Below are 22,274 nucleotides of genomic sequence, written 5' to 3' on the forward strand. Positions count from 1 at the left end.
GAAGGGGCACGTCAGTCATCGGGCTCTTTCTTTTAGCATCGTTAGCAGTTACAGCACAAAAGGCAAATGAACAGAAAGAGGCATTCAGCTGGGGTTAGCTGAGTCTTAGTCTTTTGTCTGGAAAATCCTTAACTTCCCCATTGAAGTCTGGAGTAACAAATTAAAAACTTTTGTCTGCTTGCCCCTCCAAATCAGTGCGTGTCAGCAACACTTTGAGCTTGGATAAAGGCAAAGAGAGTTGTGGGCTGGGTTTACTATTCATTAAGGTAAATTCATTTACTCTTCTTTATACAGGGTTGAAAAGTGCTGCCTGCTACGACAACAGTGCTCGGGGCATGGGCCTAGAGAGAGGGAGGCTGGAGAAACAATGCTGCCATGTTCTGCTCTGGGAATGCCTTTGAGCCTTGTGTGGAAAGCAGGGAGCTATGAAAATCATCAGTGGGCTGGGCTGTTCAGGAGCCTTGAAGTCAGACTTTAGAGTTTCATAAGCAGCAGAGTCTCTTTTTCAATCAGTGCTTTTATGACTGGGGAAACAGTGCTTGGTAGAACAGAGCTCTTATTTCTCTTGGCTTTCCTGACACTTGCTCTGATTGAATGTCTGTTTCTTTCACTCCTGTCAGGATAAAATCTTTTCTTTTTGGCAGATTTCCCTTGTTGGAATTCACTTCTGCAATTGATATGTTAACAGTGCAGGGCTGTGTATTGATTTTGTAAAACCTTTTACTTAAAATGCCAGGATAGTAATTTACTTTGCTTGTCATTGGATCCCCTTTTGCTCAAGCACTGACTGCACTTCTTTAGCTGTGGATGTGAAATAAGCCTCATTGAAATTTGGCCAGATCTGAGCTGTAACATTAGTTGTACAATGTGTTAGTACCCAAAACCCATCATTTGGGAAGTTTCCATACCTTTCCTCCATAATGTGCTGTTACACATGTTCACTACATTAACACATGTACCTTTGAGGGGTGGAAATGTTCTCCAGGAGACCCACAACCTGTGACTGTCGAATGAATTCACTTTTGAACTCATTTTGTGTAAAAGGGAGTCTTATAACCATTTATCAGCTTGAAAGGAATTCCTTAACCATTATGGAAAACAGCCACCTACAATTATCACTCAGTAATTTAAAATGCCAGTTGCTTTCCTTTCTGACACAGAAAGTATATGTCTATGCATGCAGCAAAGGTATTTAATAATCACATGCTGCATTAACAGGATAGGAAAATTAATCCTATCCAATATAAAAGTATAAATATCATTAGCTGAATCGAGATGAACGTGACGTTCCCGGTGAGTGAGTCTATTTTTGGGAAATCATGGGGTTGGAATAAGATTAAAATAAAAAAGAGGTGACACTTGGCTCTTCTTGCTAACTGTAAAATATTCCCTCTTCCATGGAGAGGTTGCAGCTTGTTCTTTTCATAAAACCTCTGGTTTAGCTTCCCTATAATTTCAGCCTGAGAAACTCCAGCTAAACTTTGGGGCTGAAGCAGATCATCTGACTACAAGCAGTGTAGTGACAGGACAAGGGAGGATGGACTCAAACTAAAGGAGAGCAGGTCTAGATTGGATATTAGGAATAAATTCCTCCCTGGGAGGGTGGGGAGGCCCTGGCACAGGTTGCCCAGAGAAGCTGTGGCTGCCCCTGGATCCCTGGAAGTGTCCAAGGCCAGGTTGGACGGGGCTTGGAGCAACCTGGAATAGTGGGAGGTGTCCCTGCCCATGGCAGGGGGTGGAACCAGATGATCTTTAGGGTTCTTTCCAACCCAAACCATCCCAGATTCTGTGATTCTGTGACACAGACGTTGCCTGTTTTTGCAAGTTTACAAAACAGCTCGTTTGAAGCAGTGGCTTGTTCCACCCTTACAAACCCCCTGAGCTCCAGGACTGTTCAGACTTTTCATGAGGTAAAAATCTCTCAGTTGGACATAGCCAAAGCTGTTGTTAATCTCATGGAATATTTTAGAAGTCAATCTGTTCCTTCTGTTGTCGGTGTATTTTTACTCCGATTTAAATAGACACAGAACAAAACACTTGTGGTCTGTGTGTTTAATGGTCTGTGTGTTTAAAGATCCTGCCTGGGCTCTTTTGTTCCTACCAAAGCTGCTGATGGCAGCCCAAATATCCTTTTGCAGTTCCTGTAGCCATCATAAATCTTCCTGCTAATGACCAAGTGTGTTCTTCCGAGCTGTTTATTTAATAAGGATCAATGGTGTTTGCATCTGAAACCATCGCGCCATTACGGTTTCGAGCTCCTCCGTAACTTTGCACAAGGAAAACACGCTTTGCAAAAGCTTTGATTATGGCAGCCAGGCTTGGAGATCTCCCCTTGGAGGTTTTCTCTCCCCAGCTGAAAGCACTGTGTGTTTGACTCCTGAGTGCACAGTGGCATTTGGCTGCCGAGGCAGGCAGAGCCAGGGAGCCCATTACAGCGCGCGGTCGGAACAAGGGCTAATTCATCACCGAGAACAACTTGGGGCTGACACGGAAAGTCAGCGCTTCTTCAGGCACAGGGGAGCCAGCTAATTCTTCCAAGACCTTAGAGCACGTTATTTTTAGCTGGAAGTAACCACGGGCTGCTGAACACGAAGAGGACCTGTGAGAAGGTCTCGCTGTAGCAGCTCTGTGCTCCGTGTCCACCGGCAGAGCTGTCAGGGCCTTCGCATCTGACTCCCTGTGGCCATTCCTGTACAGACTACACACGCTTGGGTCACCCAAAGGAGATGAACAGTCCTTTCTAAATGCCCCTTTTCAAAGGATTTAGGGACAAACAAACAAAAGGGGGTATTTCTTGAGACAGAAAGGAGTCAGCAAAATTGCTTCAGTTTGCTCTGTGCTCTCCATGGAGATGGCAATGGTGTCCACATACAGCTCTGGTCTCCAAAGGCAGGAGGAAGGGATCTAGAAAGGAATGCTAAGCTGTTTTCTAAAGGATATATAAGAGGTTACTGGGACAGCCCAGAAAGAGCCAAGGGCAGCTGGACCCATGATGACAGAGCTGGTACTGGAGTCCTTGTACTCAACCCAAAGGCACAGCAGAGCAGCCCTCAAAACTGTGTGGTCACCACCAAGAGAAAGACTGAGTTAAGGGCCACTTTTCCCAAGGAGATGAACTAAGACTGACCTGGGTGGGATGGCTGAGTGCTATCGTGACTAGGAGACCTCACAGGAGTGCCCAGCCACACATGAACCCAACGATCTTCCCAAACCGACAGCTCCAGGACAAACTGCAGTTAAATAAGAGATTTATCTCGAGGTGTCTGATCTTTTCAGTGGTAAAAAGTGTCTCTGGGGCACAGAGGAGTGAAACCAGCATGGTGGGAGCTGCATCCTTGGGGCACAGCTGTGGCCTGAGCATTGGGCAGAGAAGGATACAGGGACCATCTCAGACAACATCCAAGAAGGGCTTCAAGTGGCAGCAAAAGGAAAGAAATGACAGGTCAAGCTCCCAGCCAGGCTTTCTATCCAGGGCAAGGAAATCTTTGCAATGGTGAATTTGGCTCTCTGAATCCCAGCCCTTTGCTGAGCTCAGCCACACTGGTTGCAGAACCACCCCCAGGGCACAGAGATAAGAAAGCTGTTGTCACCTCAGGATTAGTGGGGTTTAAAATAAGCCAGAGAAAGGCCTTTATAAGGGAACAAACCCAGTGCAGCAGTGTCCCTGCTCTCAGTTACAGCCCCAGGGACTGTTCCCTGCCTTGCCCTTGTCCCCTGTGAGACATCACGTCTTCTGCAGGTCAGTAAAAGATGTGCAGGTGTTAATCCAGGCTGTCCCCAGGTTCTTCTGCTGTGAGATTGAGGTAAAGATCCCAGTACATGCCATTCACTTAAGAGTTGGACTCGATGATCCTTGTGGGTCCCTTCCAGCTCAGAATGCTCTGTGATTCTGGCAGGAGGCAAACCCACCTGTGCTCACCTTGACTCGGGGAGAAGGAGAAGGGATCAGCAAATCAGAGGCAGGACTTGGCCTGCTGACGTTTGGATACAGCAGGTAGCAGGGCTTAGGTGGAGAAAAATGTTCTTTAATCATCATCTTTTACTTTATCTCAATTAACTCTGTTATGCTAATACAGTGTTACTGATTAAAGACCCTAAGCTCCCCTGTAATAGTCCTGAATTACTGTCAGGATAATGAGATTTCCATTTCTAAACGTCCTGTGCCTGCCATCCAAATCACATCTGCATTCATGTACATGCCCAACACGAATTATTCTCCCAACATTTACATCAAACATCCTTCCTGCATCAAAAACACTCAGTTGGAAACAGCTTTCCCCTGGTTTAGAGCTCAGCTCAGGACTATTATTATCAGCCCTGTGTTGTTACTGCTGTGTGTTTAAGCGGGTGTTGAAGGACGTTGGCAACACTTGGTGCACAAGGCTGAGCTCTGAGGGGTGTGGGACAGGAGGTGACACTGGATGAGCCATTTTATTAATCATGTCTAATATCTCCTTCTTGCACCAAGTACAGTAATGATATCACACCCAGCCATGGTTAAGCATCACATTGCTGTTTCTAGCCAGGACAGAGGCAACAGACAACAGCAGTGTCACCATAAAAGTGAGGGCAGCAAAGAAAATGATTGCCAGGATGTCTGACAGGGAAGCCACCACCCTGGTCACAGCACTTGGTACAGCCAGGTGACAATCCCAGCTCTGGATCTGAACCTCAGCACAGCCCATCCAGTGAGAGCTTGTTTTAGGATGAGGCTGCTGTGTTGACTTGAGCTTTAGATGACCTCTTGTGATGCCACCTCCATTAATACACTCAGCTCAGCCTGCCAGGTTACCCGGTGGCACAGCACCCTCCAGGAGGAATCCCCTGCCTTGGCCAACTCGATTTTATTCAGATTTAATTTTGTTTCAACTCCCTCATTCCAAATAAGGAGCAAAATTTTTTTGCTATGATTTATGATGTATTAAATGTTAAAAAGATAGTGGCCATTATTAGTGACATTTAAGTCTTTCCTATCTGTAAGGTAGCCTAAAATTAGGTCCAAGTTTCAAGGAAACCTTCTACACTGTGATCTCAAGATACCAGCAAGAGGCCAAACACGTTACACATCCTCTTTTATGGTCTCACAGTATTAGCCCAATTTGCAGAACAAACACATTCAACCCTCAGCCCCTGTGCTGTGACCCATGGATAACCCAGCTAATAGGATTGACACTTCTGACCAGCAGGCACAAAACTCCTGCGGAATTCGACGGGAGCGGCTCCACCCCCCGCGTCCTTCCCGCAAACCCTCTGCCAGCGCCTCCTCTGAAAGGCACTTGCAGCCCAAGCCAGGGGGGCCTGAGCCCCAGTAATGCCTGAGCCACCCCCAGGACCAAGGAGCTCTGAGGTGCCTTTTTTTTTGGCTTTAGCAAAGGTGTAAATGACTTTTTTTTGCACTGATAACTTGTGCAGCCACCCTGAAGGCTCCATGGAGTGAGGAAGTCGTATCCTTATGTTTTATACAGTTTATACTATTTTGCAGTTCTCCTCAAGTAATGTATGTGAGCTTCACTTGGATTTTGGTGTTAAACCTTCAAGTTACCAACATTTGCCATCAAAATGAGAACCTCAGCATGAGGTTCTCTCCTTCTTTCCTTTCTTCCTAAAGGCAGCATTAGATTATTGTATCTAGAGGCTGTTACAGGGAAAACTGTACAAGCACTGAAGCTGGAATAATGTTTGATCCTTGTCCTCACATGGAGAAACTGGTGGTCTATAGATTTCTCTGACTTTATATCTTTATGACGCTGGTAAGAGGATTTCCATCTGTTTTATGAGAATCTGGGGTTTCCCTGAAAGGTATGAGGGGATCCAGACAGAGGTTTTATTCTGTTTTAAAGACAGAGTCACAGAATAGCCAGAGTTGGGAGGGATCCACAAGGATCATCCAGTCCAACTCCTGGCCCTGCATAATCCCAACAATCCCACCCTGTCCCTCAGAGCGTTGTCCAAACCCTCCTGGAGCTCTGGCAGCCTTGGGGCTGTGCCCACTGCCCTGGGGAGCCTGGTCAGTGCCCAACCACCCTCTGGGGGAAGAACCTTTTCCTAATAACATGTCCTTAATTCCCCTGGACTGCTGCATGACAGCAGTGGGGTTGGGAAGGGAGATCTCCACTCCAGGGCAAGACTACTGCCTGCACTCAATCGAGACAGCCATATTATTATTATTATTATAGTTATTATTGTTGTTGTTATTGTTGTTATTATTATTATTATAAAAGGAAGCTTGATTTATAGTCCTTATTCTAATCTGAGGAACAGAGCTGGCATAGTGACAAAGGACACAAATCACTAAGCAGCTTTAGGCACTGAGTTGAACATGATAACTACTAAACTCACTTAGTAGAAGCTCATGCTGATGTTAGTCCCATTATCAGAGCTGCAGTCACTGGGATCAGGAATTAGTTTTTAAAATACAGAGTTTTTTCTTCCTATAGGCTGGCTTGAAAGGCAACTGCTGCCCCTACAGGAAAACTGAGAAAATCCAGCCTAGGAAAGAAACTTGTGCCCTCCCCGGGTGCCAGCACCAGAGGAGGACAAAATCCCCAAACCATTTGGCAATGGCAGTTCCCAGAACCATGTGAGGTGAAGGACAAATACAGGGTGTGACCTGAAAAGGCCTCTGGGCTCAGCTCCCAGGACGGAGCAGGAAGGAGAGCTGTCACTGTGTGACATCTCTGGGCTCAGCACAGACCACACAGAGCTTGACTAGGAGCCTCCACGTGTCCTTTGGCTCCTGCTGCTTGGACGCCGTGGAGGTGACATTGTCTGGAGCTCAGTGGCCTTGCACAGGACAGCCCTGGACCTGTGCACAGCTTCACTCCAGACAGGCTTTCCTGGTGACTTGAAGATGATCTGGGGGCATCACCCTGTTTTCCAACTTGACATGAGGTTGGGTGGCAGGTTAAGCGGGGAGCACATCCTCCTGCTCCACACCAGGAAGGCCACAGCTGGATACTGGGACCAGTTTGGGGCTCCAAGGGATCTCCAAAGCCTAGGGACACCCCGGCAGGGTGGGTGGCAGCCAGGGCAAGCAAGGAGAGACTGTGGGAGCTGGGCTTCCTCAACCAGAGGAGGAGGCAAAGGGGGATCCAGTGGCACCTCCTTCTGCCCAAAGACATCTCGGAGACGGTGGGGATGGACTCTGCTTGGAGGGGCACAGTGTGAGCCACTGAGGCTCTGGCACAGCTGCAGCAGCTGGAAACAGCAGCTGGTCCCAAGGAAACAGTCCATCCCCACCAGGATCCCCATCCCTGGGATGTCACCACTCACTCCAACACAGCCGCCAGGGACCTGCTGCAGCTAGGAGCGGGGATGGACCAGAGACCCCCACCCCAAGGTACCTCAGCCTGTAATGGCACATCTGGGGACATCGGTGTCGAGGTGACCATCTCCAGGACTTGCTGGAGAGTGGAGAGCTCCATGCTGGCTGAGAACTAGTCCTAGCAGTTGGATTCAGAGAATTCCTGAAAGGCTATAGTAGAATCGGGCAGGGACTTTGCTGCTGCCTCTGTGAAGCTCCCAGTTCCCACTCGTCTTCTTACAACATAACTGCTACACCCTTTGCTGCAAGAAATCTGCCTCTTCCCAGCCTCTGCCACACTGCTAACTCAGCCTGGAGCACTTACAAAGCCATTGCCTCCCGTTCTCCCAGGATTTTAGCATGCTGCTTGGAGAATAAACCTGCTGGCAAAGTGAATGCAAGGCAATCTTCCCTTTTGAAAGCTGGCAGCTCACTGGGGCTCCCCGAGTCACTGCCGAGACACAGCACAGGTGAAACCCCACCCTGGTGCTGCTGATTTCCCAAAGCAGGCTTTTCTCCTTCTTCTAACTCCTGCCTGGAGAGGTACCTGAGCTTTAACAATTCCATAATTATTGTCTCTTGGGCTGCTGGACCTGCCTGAGCAGGCAGGCACCGTCTGCAGGGAGGAGGAGGATGTGGCAATGCCGGCTTGGAGTGGGTCGGCTCCGCTCCCGGATCACCTGAGCCCTGCTAGTGCGTGTGTGGGCCTGTAAAACTCTTTTGGGAATAAGCACAGGTTTTCCAAGGAAAAAGGCACACAGAGACACGCAGCACAGCAACAATCCACACCCACCTTTACGTTTATTTATTTACAGTTCATGTCAGGGGTGGGAGAAAAAGCTTTTAGAATGAGCAGCACTGGCACGGTGGGAAAAATCAAGGGCTGCAGCATGTGAGGTGCAGTTCCTATAGGAGTTTCCAAGCAAATCAGATCCAAACTCATACCACAGCATGCAGGAGGACAGAGACAATGACCCTGTCGAGCTGCTGGTGTAACACTGCTGTCCCTGTCCCCTTGTACTGCTTGAGACCCTGCAACATGGAGAGGGTGGCACTCCAACAGCCATGCTCCTCCCTGTTGGGAGGGATGGAAAGCACGTGCTGGTGTTAAAAAACATTGTTCAAATCAATCTGCTCCATAAACAGGTGCTGGGGACTGTCCTGAGGAGTTTTGACAGGGCTCGTGGGGAGCAGGTGCTCGCTCCTTGGAAGAGGAGGCAGCACGGAGCGTCGGAGCAAACGGTGATGGAGAAAAGGAGGTGAGGGGTACAAAAAGCCTGGGAGCCACCATTTCCAGGAGACACACCACTTTCTGGAAAGAAAACGGCTTTTTTCCTTAAGAAGCACAGCAAACCCCGGTAGCAGTGAGACACTGCACTCCCAACAGGGATCCTCTGGGCAAGGCAGTGATAGCCTGTGCCTCTGGGAATCCCACTGGTCCTATGGTGAGAACTGTAGGCTTGTTTTCCCCTTGGAATTGTCTTTGCTTCCTTCTTTTACCACACCTCTTTTTCATTTTACTCTCTTCTTACGTGGGGAAATGGTTTTTGCCCTCCCTCTGTTAAGAGCTTCTCGTTTTACTTCCAACTTTGACGCATTTTCCCCCAAGACACGTGCTATTTTAATCAGGAGCAATCAGCCATTAAAACCGGATTAATTAAAGAAATGAGTTTACGCATTTTCCCAATGATCTGAACAGGAGGAAAACTCGACAACCCTGCATTTATAATGCTGTTTGTCTGCAACAGATCACTGGCTGATACTGCTGATCTGAGAGGATGACATCACCTCCCCATTAATCACTGCTTGAATAATAAAGAAGCTCAACTGGGATCTCCTCCATCCTTTGGAAACAGGTATTTTGGTCTCTTTTCCCATTTATGTTGCAGCTAAGAGCCCTGCTCTGCAGCTCCTTAAAGCCATGGCACGTGGATTCAATGCGCCCTTTGCTTGACTCCATTCACCAGGTATTTAATTCTTATTTTTCACTCTGCTGCCACGTTCTTAACACCACTTGCCACCATCAGGGGCCAGGGACAAAGCCCTGTGGGGCTGCACCAGTTTGGAGCGACCTTTATCGCTGTTTCTATTTCTAAGGCTTTTAAAACCCCGTCAAACATCAGGGCTGGTGTAAAATCACCGACTAAATAATGTCACGTGGGGTCAAAATGACACCAAAATGGCATCCCAAAGGCACCGAGCTGATGATGCCATTTGGTGTTAAATGGTGGCATGGACGAAGGCACTAAATAAATTATACAACCCACAGAAATGGTGTCATCTGGTGTCATAAACATCATCAGCGAGGCAATGATGTCATCAAGTGATGGTGTCAGTGACTGGGTACAGAGTCATGGCTGCACTGAGACATGTACCTACGGTGAGCATGGTAAGATGCTTACTGGGATTTTATTTAAGTTAGTTTAATATTAGTTCATTAATAAAGTATCAGTGTGCTAATAGCCAATGTATCCTTTCTAAACAAAAACATCTCTTCAAGTGCAAAATCATTAATTTATGAATTATTGATCAATGCCTAATGATGGTGATCTATTAGCATTTTACTGTTGATCCATTCACACGTTCATTGATTTTGATTAATTGATTTAATCAAACACCATCAGTGTGGCTCGTCCTCTCCCCCTCCCCTTCTTGCAGGAAGTCCCTGAAATGATATTTATAAAATCATGGAATCATTTGGGTTGGAACAGACCTTAAAGCCCATCCAATTCCACCCCCTGCCATGGGCAGGGACACCTTCCACTAGCCCAGGTTGCTCCAAGCCCCGTCCAACCTGGCCTTGGTGCTGGCACACTCGTGGCATCTCCCCTGCCCTCAGCTCTTGGGGACTGGTTGTAGCCGGGCAGGAAAGGTTGTTTTCAGGGAGAGAAGTGGCTCAGCAGGATTAAGCCCAGGCAGCAGCCCAGGACAGCTATTTCTAAGCCTCTTGGATGGCCCTTTGTCATTCCCAGCAGAGAGGTCAGGCTCCCTGGGAATCAATTTGCACAGACTTCAGGTTCATATTATTTGTTGGAAAATGCCCATAGTGGGGGAACAACCCCAGAAAGGGGGGATTTATTGTACCATTACCCCGGGGGGAGCGTCAGCAACATTAATCCTATTAGAGCATTAGTAAGATGGGATGACAGTCAGAGAGAAAACAGAGCCCTGCCGAAAAGCAGGAACCCCGCTAGGAACATCCATGGCTGGATGGCATCGCACAGGGGGAGCAAACGGAAAGATAAATGGGGATTGGGATTGCCAGTCCCCCGAAGGCTCCACTGCCCCAAGCCTTTTGTGGCTGGGTGGGTGCTCAGCACCCGGGGGGGAGGTGAGCTGGCCCAATTCCCTATTCCTAAACCCTTCCTGGTGCAACCAGACTCCTGGAAGCCAGCCTGATCAACTTGGGAAAAACCAGAACCGAGCTGGTATTAAACCTACTCAGAAATAAATAAATCCTTCTTCAGGGAGGAGAGAATTGAAGCCATCAGTGCCTGGACTGTCTTCAGCCACAACCCCAAAAAAGAGATGAAGTGACTGAACTGAAAACAATGTGGCAACAAAAGTGAGGGGGAGGAAAGGACCTGCCGGTACTGGGGCAGGAGAGGAGTCATTGGCAAACTGCGATGGGGATACATGTGGGGTTTGCCCTCTGGAATCTCGTGGTTAAAGCAATATTTGGTAGTTCAGAGAGTTCACAAGGTGCTTTCTTGTGCTATAGGAGAAGATCATGGAGTTCTGGCTCCGGTCCAGTCCAAACCTCCTCTTCCTGCATGAAGGGCTCAGCACTGCCCAGAAGTTGGGTGACCCAACTGGGCACCTGCGTTTCTCACTCATTTCCATGATGACTTCCAGGAGATGCCAAGCAAAGAGTGGGAAAATAGTGGCCAATACCATGCTCAGACTCTGGTTTCCTTTTCAGATGGAAAAGACACGTTTATGTTTAGCCCATAAGTGCCGTGCTCAGACAACCAGGGGGAAAAACACATTGCAAACGATTTGCCGGGAAGAAAAGTCCAGTGCAATCTTCTCCAAAGCCATCCTCTTCCACCTGCATTTCCCTTCCCAGCTACCAGGCAGTTTGCACAGGGTGAAAGCCGTGCCTGGATCCTGAGGTCAAACAAAACTCCTCCCCTTTTCATCAGCCCTGATGAAAAACTGTGATGAGCTGCAGGTCATGGCAAATCTCAAAATAATAACTTTCCCTCTGTTTTATTACAGAGCATTTTCCCTCAGAATGGCTCAACTGCCTTTTAAGAAGGCGCAGGATTTGACAGCTCCTTACAGAGGGCCATTGTGTTTCACCTGTTCCAGTGCATAAATCACTACTTATTCAAGCTTGATTCTTAATTTTGCTTGGGTAATGTCTGTAATCACTTGTTGATCAGGATAAGTCATGAGGGTTTTTTTCAGATATTTTATGTTTACATGCCAAGATCAGCAAAAACTGTCTCCTGCCCGATGTTACTGTAACGCTCTGGTACATCCAGTCCCTCCCATGTGTGTTTTCATCCTCCCATGCCTGGGAGAGGGGTAGCTGGATGTGTAGCTCTGTTATCTCCGGGATCTGCTGGCGAGGAACCACACTGGTGAGATAACGAGTGAAATAGGGGAAAACTTTTAATCAAACCTTGCGGATCTTCCCACGCTGGGGAACAGCCCTGCAGGAAATCAGGCTCAGCACATGCAGGAATCCCTCTTTGGGCACCACAAAATGCTTGTGACCTTTTTGCAGGGAAAAAAGCCACTGGTTTACTTTTTTTGTATTACAGGTTACAATTTGTGAATGCAAGGTTTGAAATAGGATGTAAGGTGTTAGTGTTGATGGAACAAAAGTTGAACCTCTTTATACCTGGAGATGGTGACACTCAGAGGTTGCTCCCAAGCTAAACTGTCCAGTGATTTTATGTTAACTAAGATTTTATTAATAACAGCTGACTTCTCACATCTCCAGAGCTCTTGATGTTGTGATGAAGAAGGTAAATAAAAGCGTCTGCAAAGTGAAATAAAGGCAGATATTAGAGTTTGCTCCAACACTGTACACTCTGGACTCATGGATCTCAGGGCTGGACATGCTCACCCCAACCCTGTATCCCAAGGGAATGGTTTCTTGTGCCAGCATGGAGCATACCTCACCTCCTGAAGGAGGAGGCCCAGCTCTGCCAGAATCACAGAATCAAGGAATAAATCAAATGCTTTGGGTTGGAAGGGACATTAAAGCTCATCTTGTTCTAATCCCACCCCTGCCATGGACAGGAACACCTCCCACTAGCCCAGGTTGCTCCAAGCCCTGTCCAACCTGGCCTTGGACACTTCCAGGGATCCAGGGGCAGCCACAGCTTCTCTGGGCAACCTGTGCCAGGGCCTCCCCACCCTCACAGGGAAGAGGTTCCTCCTCATATCCAATCTGAACCTACTCTCACTACATGCTCTTGTAAAAACTCCGTCTCCATTTTTCTTGCAGGCTCCCTTTAAGTACTGGAAAGATGCCAGTCGGATTTAGGAGGTGAACTCCTCATACCCTCCTATGCCACAGCTGTTCTGATTAAGCCACACTGATGCTGGAATTTAATGTTTTAGGGGGGCTACATATGCTCAGAAAGGTTCAAGGTGCCTTCTTTGAGGACACACCTGGGTGCCCAGTTCTGAGCCCTCAACAGGAGAGACCCGGAGGGGCTGGAGCGTGTGCAGGGAAGGGAACGGAGCTGGGGAAGGGGCTGGAGCAGCAGGAGCGGCTGAGGGAGCTGGGGGGGCTCAGCCTGGAGAAAAGGAGGCTCAGGGGGGACCTTCTGGCTCTGCAAGTCCCTGACAGGAGGGGGGAGCCGGGGGGGGTCGGGCTCTGCTCCCAGGGAACAAGGGACAGGAGGAGAGGGAACGGCCTCCAGCTGTGCCAGGGGAGGCTCAGGTTGGCCAGGAGGAGGAATTTGTTGCTGGAAAGGGTGGTGAGGCCTTGGCAGGGGCTGCCCAGGGAGGTTTGGAGTGCCCATCCCTGGAGGTGTCCCAGGAAGGCCTGGCCGTGGCACTGAGTGCTCTGGGCTGGGGACAAGGTGGGCATCGGGCACAGGAGGGACTCCATGGGCTGGGATCTGATTCTGTGATTCTGTCAAACAGTAGTTTCCACACCGAGGAGCGGCCTTTCCCTGGGTGCCCCAAGCTTTAAGGAGCAGCGCGGGGGGGATAAATCCCTTTGGGAACGCGACTCTTTGGGCGCAGCGCTCCCGCCAGCAACTGACGAGACACAAGATGGCGGCGGGGATGACACGGTGGTCACGTGGCGCGCGGTGCCGCCCGCCCCGCCCGCGGCCGCCGCACGGGACACGGGGCACGGGATACGGGATACGGGATACGGGATACGGGACACGGGGCTGGAGCCGCCCGGGGAGCCGCCCGCACGGCAGCCGCACCGACCCGCACCGAGCTGCGGCTCCGCACGGTGAGTGAGCAGCGAGGCAGCGGCCTCAGCCCGAGCGCGGGGCCGGCGGAGCGGCCGGCGCAGGCCCGGGGGTGGCGGCGGGACGGGGCAGCGGGGACGGCGGGGACAGCGGGGACGGGCCGCTGCCCGAGGGCAGGACGCGTCCCGGGGGGCTCCGGCCCCGCAGCCCGGCGGCGGCCCCCACAGCCCCGGGGAGGGCGAGGGGAGCTCCGGCCCCCGCAGCCCCGGCGGCTCCGGCGGCGCTCCGGTCCGCTCGGCGGGGCTGGCGGAGCTTCGGTCCCCGCGGCCCGGAGGCATCTGAGCCCCTCGGCCTCCGGGGGGACTGGGAAGCTGCGGTCTGCTCAGCCCTGGGGGGCTCAGGGACCCCCAGCTTGGGGGCTGCAGCCGATCCTAGAGGAGCTCTGGGACCCCCAGCTCGGGGGCTGCAGCCGATCCTAGAGGAGCTCTGGGACCCCCAGCTCGGGGGCTGCAGCTCTGGGGAGCTCTGGGACCCCCAGCTTGGGGGCTGCAGCCGATCCTAGAGGAGCTCTGGGACCCCCAGCTCTGGGGCTGCAGCTCTGGGGACCTCTGGGACCCCCAGCTCGGGGGCTGCAGCTCTGGGGACCTCTGGGACCCCCAGCTCGGGGACTGCAGCCGATCCTAGAGGAGCTCTGGGACCCCCAGCCTGGGGCTGCAGCCGATCCCAGGGGAGCTCTGGGACCCCCAGCTCAGGGGCTGCAGTCTGTCCTGGGGGAAGTCAGGGCTCCTCAGCCTGGGCGGCTGCAGCCCCCTCATCCCCTGGGCCCAGGAGGGGCTCTGGTCCTCTCAGCCCCAGTGCCTGGTTGGGTCTGTCCCCTCCTTCCCAGGGTGTTGGAGGGAGCGATCTGGTCCTCCCTGCTCCGGAGGCTCCGGGGGGACATGTCTCAGGTGGCAGTGTGGGGGTGGCCCAGCCCCCTCAGCCTGGAGGACCATGGGACCCCCTCCTCAGCCCAGGGGCTCCTGTCCCTCTGCTTGCTGGGGTGCGAAGGCGGGATGCTCCCTGCTCCAAAAAAAAGCTGGAAGCATCCACTGGAGCCAGGAGCAGATCCATCCCATGCCTACGCCTTCGAGGGCCATGGAGGCAACATTGGGACTGAGGTTTGTGGCGTGGCAGTGGGGACACGCCTGGGGGCAAAGAGGCTGGGAGGCAGAACAAGGGTGAGAAGGAGAGACCTCACCATCACGGGCACCCTGGCAGGCGGGTGTGCTCCCTGTTTGCTTGTGGAATGGCTTTGCCCATTGCCTGGCTGCAGTATTTGGATTTTTTGGGGTGTATAACACATGTGGCCGTCTTTGTACTGTGTTCCTCCTGGAGGCCCTGTTTTGATCAAGGCTTCTAATTTATTCTGTCTTGTGTGAAAACCTCACTAAAGAGTGCCTCGGTGCCTCCAGGCGCCATAAGTGCACGAAGCAAGGATGGAAAGAGAGAGAAAAAGTATTATTTGTAAAAAAATGGGAGCTCTGCCACACTGCCATGGTGCTGCGGGAGCTTGCTGATGCAGACAGCCTCTGGAAGCAGAGCAGCAGCGGGATGTGGGTGAACGTCCTCGTGTCACTTGGGTTGGTGGCAGCATTGGTGCGTCGTTGAGCGAGGGCGCGTTTTGTAGCGATCCTTCAGACTCCGTTCTCCTGCTTCAGGGCCACGTGGATGGAAGTGGTTTCTGTTGGATTCTGTGCCCGCCTGTGAACCAGTCCAAAGTCCAGATGTGACACCTCTCAGATGAAATCAGTGGCAGTGCTGCTGTGGATCTTGGTGGATTTGGGCTTGGCTGTGTTTTTTTGGGGAGCGGATGTTGCATTGGAGTCGCATTCTGGTTTATTTCCAGTAGTATTTTGTCGGGGTTGGAATTGCTTCAGCTTTGTGATGTTGTTTAGAGTTAGGAAAGAGAGTGCAAATCTCCCCAGCTGGTGGCAAACAACAAATAACGGCTACTTTTACAATATGGGTAATAAACCCCCTTTGAATCCAGAGAGATTGCCTTGATTTTCCAAGTTTGGGCATGTGGAGCAGACCTAAATTCAGCTCAGACACCTTTAAACTGTGTTTGTGATCTGTGCAACAAGCTGTGATTCCAGAATCGTTTATCACGCTTCTTTCGCCTTCCACAGTATCAACCTGCAGACAACATGTCTGCACATGTTAATTAGCTTTTAATGTGACACTTACACATTGAATAAATCCACGTAGGTGGATCATTTTCAGGACTTGGAGGTATTAATGGAAATTATTTGGACTACTCCGAGGAAACGGTTAAAAGGCAGTGGTTTGTTATATACCTGCTCTCCATGTATCTCTTAACACTTGCCAAACTTGAATAGGTGCTGCTTTTAATTAAATAATTAGTGAGCTCTGCTCAACTGAACATGTGGAGGGAGAACACACTCACCGTGGGTGATGGCAACTGAAAAATTCTTCCCCGTCTTCTGGTTGCTCAGCGTTGGTTAATTGGTGCACTAAATATGGGTGGCCTGGGACTTACTCAGATTTAATAGCAATTTCAGCCTGGCCGTAAGGAATGGCTGTGGAATTAAAGGCTTTCTAATTGGGGCAGCAGGACATCCTGCAAAAAACCAAAAAATGCTCAAAAATAATCCAGACCCTTGTTCGGGAAGGGCCTGTTTGAGTTAAAAAATAAATCCTTATGGCACCATCAAAACCCCCAAACTTGCACTAGGGCTCGAGGGCTGGTTCTGTTGGACATGGCATGAGGTCCCTCTCTCCCAGTGTGGTTTGCAGGGACACGTGTAGGGCAGGAAGGATTTTTAAGGCTACTCAGCAAGGTAGGTCCAAACTGTTCTTTGCTGAAGTAGAGCAGAGCAGCCGAATGCTATTTTAGTCATAATTCAAGTGCAACACATCAAACCCAACCGCACTGCTCTGAAGTAGAGGTGAGCTTAAAATGAGCTCAAAAACCTGAGGTTTGAGAGGTTTTCTTGGAATCTCAGGGTCACAACCTGAGCTCCCGCATACTGTCAGTGTTTTCCAAGGGATTTTGGTGTGGGCAGAGGATTTTTTTGCTCCCAGGACACCAGCACACAGGGGCAGCCCTTTGGAGGGCTGGTGTGGTGCACGACTCCTGTGCTGGGGATTGGAAACTCCGGCTTTTCATACAGTTTGAATTCCCAAAGTGTGTGGCATCATTAAGTTAATTATTAAGTCCCGTCCTCCCCCATCCCCAAAATGCTGGGGGAAATGCAGAAGACTGAGGAAGGTGTGAAACCTACTGGCTTTTTTTTGGGATGCTTTCACCCCAAATATTTTTTTATTATTTTGAAAATCTGTTTATCAGAGGCAGTGTTTGGTGCAGGTTACTTGGGCTTGGTTTTCATGGATCAAAGGAACATCCATCTTAATAAGCTACTAAGTGTAACTGTGTAGTTGGGGCTTGGAGCAACCTGGTCTGGTGCAGGGTGGCCCTGCCTCTGGCAGTGGTTTGGAACGAGATGGTCTTTAAGGTCCCCTCGAACCCAAACCATTCTGGGATTCTGTGGTGTCTGTATTGTTTCTGGTCTTATCAAACATGTTAATGTAGTTGAGAGGGGGGAAAAATCCCCCAAAGTACTGCACGAGCTTTGTTCTGATAGTGTTTGGTCAAGAGCTGATAAGAGAAAGTCTAATTTTGGAGACTGTAAGATGTCTCTTAAAGAAATGCAGCTTTTAAAATGTAGTTACTGCCGTTGCTGCTCTTTACAGCTCACTAATGCAAAGCAGAGAAGCAAGACTTGAGTGGAACAGAACATGTCCTGTTGATGCTTCCTTGGTGTGCTCGTGCGGGTGCTGCTCTGGTATCCAATTACCCATCTGTAATCAAAGAAAAACACTAATAAATCTTTATTGGGAAAGCATCTTCCCTAGGTTTTGCTTGTGCTAATTCACTTAGATTTAAATGAACAACAACAACAAATCTCCCTCTGCTTAACCAGGACTCTAAAGCTGTTTTTCTCTGTGAGTTCCCAGCGTGGTCTGCTTTCTGTCTCCCTGATTTTGAAGCTCTTTGGAGGTAGCTTGCTTTATTTAAATGGAATTAAGGCGAAGTTTATTGCCACTTGGAAAAAAAAAAAAAGGACTTCAAGGAATCCCTGAAGTCCAGTAGCTTTGGGTTCTTCTAATGGAGGAAAAGAGGCAGCTTTCTTCCCAAGCTGGCCGAGACACAGCCCCACTTGTTTGCTCCCAGCCATAGCTGTGTTGTGGTGGATCTGGAGAGGAAAGCTTTTGCAGCCTCTATTTAAGAAGGATTTTTAATAGCTGTCATCTCCTCCTGTCCACTGCAACCTACTCCTTTAATTTCCTTGACTGAAAAAGAGCATCACAATTTGGAGTGTCTTACGATTTCCCTTGCTGGTCCATTAGTGTGTTAGCTTAGCTCGGTGTGTGTTGAATGCCACTAAATGTCACTTGCAAATTTAATGTTGGGAGCGCTGAGATTTGCACTAATTGAATTTAAAGTCTTATACTTGAGTTTGTTGAAATGGCAGATCCAGACAATTGAAATGTGTATGAGCTGTTGCGAAGCTGCTCTTGGAAGTGACTCCAGCAGTGCATTTGTGAAGATGCGTGGGGACACCCTGAGCAGACAGATCAGGGTTTGATAGGGTTTTACGGTCCATTTCTATATTACAATGTGGTGACAGCTGGCAAAATCCATTAGGTTGAAAGTCTTAACGCTTGGCGTCTGCTCAGGGTCATTGTTGACACTAATTTAACCTTAAATACTTCTGTAAAAATGGTAAAGATTATGGAGCCTCTCAGTTCAATTTAAATATCTTCTTCTCCAGGTATAGTTTTAGGAGAAAGGTTAATTGTTTGAGCTCTTGGTCTTAATTGTCTGTGGGTCTGACTTCTGAGGTTTTTAATCACGAAATTAGCACCTTTAGCACCTGAGGGTTTGTTTTCTGAGGGGTTTTGTTTGGGGTGTTTTTTGTTCGCTTGGCTTTTTTTGTTTGTTTTGTTTTGTTTTGTTTTTAGAGGACAGTCCACACAAAACCTGTGGCGTTTAACACTTCTTTATTCTTTAACTTCGGCCAAATACCCAAGGATTGAACAGACACGAAACAGGAGACCCTACTGCAAACAGGACACACTACTGTGGTGCTTTTTGAGAGGTAGAATGTTAACGAAATTACCCTTCATTGGAAAAAGAGTCGTAAAGATTGTTCCTCGGCTTTCCAAGCAGTGTAAATCTGTGCCTCCCTAGATAGCGCAATGCTTTTAAGAAGTTTGTCTTGAAACACTTCCATTAAATCTCTTGATACCACGCTTTGACCTTCTGCCACTGAGCTGGCGTTTCATACGGGCTTCTGGCATGAGCTCTCCTGCCACCTTCAAGTAAAAATTTATCAGGCATTGAAAAGTTTGACTCTGCAGTCGAGCACTGTGCCAAGCTGTAAAAGCCCTATTTGTACACAAAATGGATTTTTGCTTGCCAGGAGGGCCGGGGGAGCGCTTCAGTAACTGCGGGGATGGCTGGGAATCTACATACTAATGAAACAGCTCCATCTAAATCGAGCTGGAGCTCTCAGGTCTGTGCTTTGTCTTCCTTGAGCCCCTGCTCTTCTGCAGGGAGTTTTACACAGTCAGGTTATATTGCTCTGGAAAACTTGGTCGGGGAAGTTAATTTAAAACTATTCGAAAGGCTTAAAAATGGCTCCTGCTGTTCCCAGGATGAGAAAGACCTTGAAGGCGCCTTGAGGGCGATTGCTGCAGAAATACCTGCTTGGCCATGCAGCTCCCAGAGCTCCCTGCTCACCCACAGAGTCACTCCCAGGGCCTTCAGGGCTGTGAGACAGAGAAGCTGTGGCTACCCCTGGATCCCTGGAAGTGTCCAAGGCCAGGTTGGACGGGGCTTGGAGCAACCTGGGCTAGTGGAAGGTGTCCCTGCCCATGGCAGGGGTGGAACGGGATGAGCTTTAAGGTCCCTTCCAACCCAAACTATCCTGGGATTCTCTGATGCCTCAGGGCTCCAGACCCGCTTGCTTTAACTGGGAGTGAAATTCCAGCGCCAGTGGATGGTTGGGGAGCTCAGGGTGAGCTTTGGAGAGTGTAAAGTGCCAGTTGTCCGTAGATGTCCAGTGTCTGGGGAATACAAGGGCTCAGGTTGGGAGTTTGGGGGTGCTGAGCAGAGGCAGGGGGGTAGGTGACATTAAAAGCACCACTGTGAACAAGGCAGGAACAGAGGGAAAAGGGTGAATGCAGGCATGTGAAGATCCCTCCTAAATGACTTGACAGAACACGTTGTTCTCTTTCCACGGGTGCTTTCAGGATGCCAGGATACGCATTTAATGGCACCATGGTTTTATGGAGACTCTTGGCGCTGGGAGAAGCTCGTGTTTGCCAAAAGCAGTACTCACTAATGGGCTGGGGCTTCTCATCTACTCTCCATGAAACACTGCAAAAGCCTTTTTTCGCAGTAATGAGCAATTAGCCGCAAATTAACAAACTCCTTGTCAGACACCACCTTTGTTTTTGTGCATGTGCAATTTCCTATTTCAGTTTTTCTCCCTTTCAAAACGTAGATAGATGGGTTATCAAAGGACATTTCAAACACAAAAGCAGGGCCCAAAGAACGTTTATCACAAGGGGATAATTTGAGTTCTGATAGTTTGTTCAGAATTTTTTGGGGGAATACTCGCGAGAAGAGGAGTGTCTGTGCTGAGAAGACACAGCCCCATCTAGCCATGTGTCCTGTATCCAAGCATTATGATGTTTTTGAGAGGGAATGCCCGAGTTCAACCATGAATTCAGGAAGCATAAGTGGCTGTGAGAATACCAGTGGAGATAACAATCACAGGCGAATTTATGTTACGTCCTGCTCAGAGCAGAGCGAACTGTCGTTGGGTATCCATCGAAGGGCCTCGGCTTGAAGGGGGGAAGAAGGACAGACGATACACACGAGGATGGTGAGACAAAGAGATGTCTGCCCGCTCAGCGCAGCAGGCAGCTTTTTTATTCAGTTCTCCCACCTCTACTTTCCCATACACAACACAAACATATTCTTACAACAACATCCAGGAATGCNACTCTGGAGGTGACTGGGATCCTACTGGGAGGCACTAGGACCCCACTGGGGGTGACTGGGAGTAGCTGTGAGCAACTGGGATCATGCTGGAAGCTACTGGGAGCAACTGGGAGTGAGTGGGACCACACTGAGGGCAACTGGGATTATACTAGGAGAGACCAGGAGTGGCTGGGATCATACTGGGACTGCCTGGGAGTGTACTGGGACTGACTGGGAGCATGATGAGGTCAGCTGGGATATACTGGGAGAGACTGGGAGTGACAGGGATCCTACTGGGAAGGACTGGAAGTATAGTGGGGTGACTGGGAGCAAGTGGGACCCTGCTGGGGGCAAATGGTTTTGTCCTGGGAGTGCCAGGGAATGTCTGGGTTCATCCTGGGTGTGACTGACACCATATAGGGGGTCACTGGAGTCATACTGGGAGGGACTGGAAGGGACTGGGATCATGCAGGGGGTAACTTGGATCCTACCAGGAGAGACTGGGATCATACTGGGACTGACTGGGAGCATGCTGGAGGCAACCGGGATATACAGGGAGTTGCTGGGATTGACTGGGATCATTCTGGGAGTGACTGGAACCACAGTAGGGGTGAAGGGGAGGAACTGGAACCATACTGGGGGCAACTGGGATCCTACTGGGAGCAGCTGGGCCCCTACTGGGGTCATACTGGGGTCATACTGAGAGTGACTGCAATAATATTGGGAGTGTGTGAGAGGGACTGCAGCCATGCTGGGGATGAGTGGGATCAAACTGGCTTTGTACTGGAAGTGTCGGGAAGCCACTGGTATCATACTGGTGGCAACTGTGATTGTACTGGGATCCTACTGGATCAGACTAGGATCATACTGGGAGCAACTGGTTCTATGCTAGGGGCAACTGGGAGCTACTAGGATCCCCCTGGAAGGAAGTGAGAGCGACTGGGAACATGCTGGGCACAACTGGGATCATATTGGGAGCAACTGGGCCCACAGTGAAGGTGTCTGGGGTCATACTGGGAGTGACTGGGAGCATTCTGAGGGCAGTTGGGGCCATGTTGGCGCGACTGGGATATACTGGGAGCAAGTGGGATCACTCTGGAGGTGACTGGGATCCTACTGGGAGGCACTAGGACCCCACCGGGTGTGACTGGGAGTGGCTGTGAGCAACTGGGATCATGCTGGAAGCTACTGGGAGTATTCAGGAGTGAGTGGGACCACACTGGAGGCAACTGGGATATACTAGGAGAGACCAGGAGTGACTGGGATCATGGTGGGACTGACTGGGAACATACTGGGAGTGACTGGGAGCATGCTGAGGTTAACTGGGATATACAAGGAGTGGCTGGGAGTGACAGAGATCATACTGGGAGTGACTGAAACCATAGTAGGGGTGAATAGGAGCAACTGAAACCATGCTGGGGGCAACTGGGATCCTACTGGGAGCAGCTGGGCCCCTACTGGGGTCATACTGGGGTCATACTGGGAGTGACTGCAATAATACTGGGAGTGTGTGAGAGGGACTGCA

General features: G+C 49.9%; 1 protein-coding gene and 1 long non-coding RNA gene across 2 annotated transcripts in view; both read left to right on the top strand.

The window, feature by feature from the left end:
• LOC108506073 overlaps nucleotides 1-1,795 on the top strand; it is a 4,690-nt gene extending 2,895 nt beyond the window's left edge. The window contains exons 2-3 of the long non-coding RNA XR_001877668.1: nucleotides 1,733-1,735; nucleotides 1,784-1,795. This is a non-coding gene — a long non-coding RNA (uncharacterized LOC108506073). The remainder of the gene's footprint in view (nucleotides 1-1,732; nucleotides 1,736-1,783) is intronic.
• An 11,853-nt stretch (nucleotides 1,796-13,648) lies between these two features.
• Nucleotides 13,649-22,274, top strand: part of SGMS1 (sphingomyelin synthase 1) — a 96,680-nt gene continuing 88,054 nt past the window's right edge. Inside the window, exon 1 of the mRNA XM_017832711.1 lies at nucleotides 13,649-13,736. The gene's annotated coding sequence lies outside the window, so the exon portion shown is untranslated. The remainder of the gene's footprint in view (nucleotides 13,737-22,274) is intronic.

This window comes from Lepidothrix coronata, unplaced genomic scaffold (genome assembly GCF_001604755.1).
Source record: "Lepidothrix coronata isolate B3197 unplaced genomic scaffold, Lepidothrix_coronata-1.0 Scaffold204, whole genome shotgun sequence".
Lineage (NCBI taxonomy): Eukaryota > Metazoa > Chordata > Aves > Passeriformes > Pipridae > Lepidothrix > Lepidothrix coronata.